The following is a 1,275-nucleotide window of genomic DNA, read 5'->3' as shown; positions in this document are numbered from 1 at the left end:
TATATATATATATATATATATATATATATATATATATATATATATATACATACTTTTTAAAATTTGTTATATATGACAGCAGAATGCATTACAATTCATACTACACATATAGACCACAATTTTTCATATCTCTGGTTGTATACAAAGTAGAATTACACCATTCCTGTCTTAGTACATGTACACAGGGTAAGGATGTCCATCTCATTCCACATTCTTTCCTACGCCATGCTCCCTCCCTTCTCCTCCCTCCCCGTTGCCCTATCTAGAATTCATCTAATCCTCCCATGCCCTCCAACTCAACCACATTGTGAATCAGCATCCTTAAATCAGAGAAAATATCCAGCATTTGTCTTTTTTGGGATTGGCTAACTTCACTTAGCATTATATTCTCCGACGCCATCCATTTACCTGCAAATGCCATGATTTTATTCTCTTTTAATGTTGAATAATATTCCATTGTGTATATATGCCACTTTTTTAAATCCATTCATCTACTGAAGGGCATCTAGGTTTGTTCCACAGTTTAGCTATTGTGAATTGTGCTGCTGTAAACTTTGATGTGGCTATGTCCCTGTAGTATGATGTTTTTAAGTCTTTTGGGTATAGACCAAAGAGTGGGATAGCTGGGTCAAATAGTGAATTAATTTCCAATTTTCCAAAAATTCTCCATACAGCTTTCCGTATTTCTACACCAATTTGCAGTCCCACCAGCAATGCAGGAGTGTACCTTTTTCCCCACATCCTCACCAACACTTATTGTTGTTTGTATTCTTAATAGCTGCCATTCTGAATGGAGTGAGATGAAATCTTAGAGGACTTTTGATTTGCATTTCTCTAATTGCTAGAGATGTTGAACATTTTTCAAATATTGTTGACTGATCATATATCTTCTTCTGAGAAGTGATGAGGGCCACAGACAAGTCAAGATGGCGCCTGGCACTTTGCCAGAAGGAATGGTTTGAGAAGTAACGCCAGCGAGCCATTAAGATGATAGAGATTCCTTAATAACTGACTGCTGTATCCAATGATGTTAATTAAGTTAAGCTGTATATAATTATTAAGATGATGAGGATTCCCTAATGACTGATTGCTGTAACTGGAAGATGCTAAATTGAGTCAAGCTGTGTATTCAGTAATGTATATATACCTCTACTGTCCTACAATAAAGTGGCTCCTGCTGTATCAATCTTCACAAGTTGCTCGTCACTCCCCCCCCCAGGTTATTTTGCCCAGCCAGACTGTGACAGAGAAGTGTCTGTTCAGTTCCTTGGACTA

This window comes from Marmota marmota, unplaced genomic scaffold (genome assembly GCF_001458135.2).
Source record: "Marmota marmota marmota unplaced genomic scaffold, marMar, whole genome shotgun sequence".
In the NCBI taxonomy this organism is placed as follows: domain Eukaryota; kingdom Metazoa; phylum Chordata; class Mammalia; order Rodentia; family Sciuridae; genus Marmota; species Marmota marmota.
The sequence above is the reverse complement of the archived record's forward strand: the minus strand, read 5'-3'. Positions refer to the sequence as shown.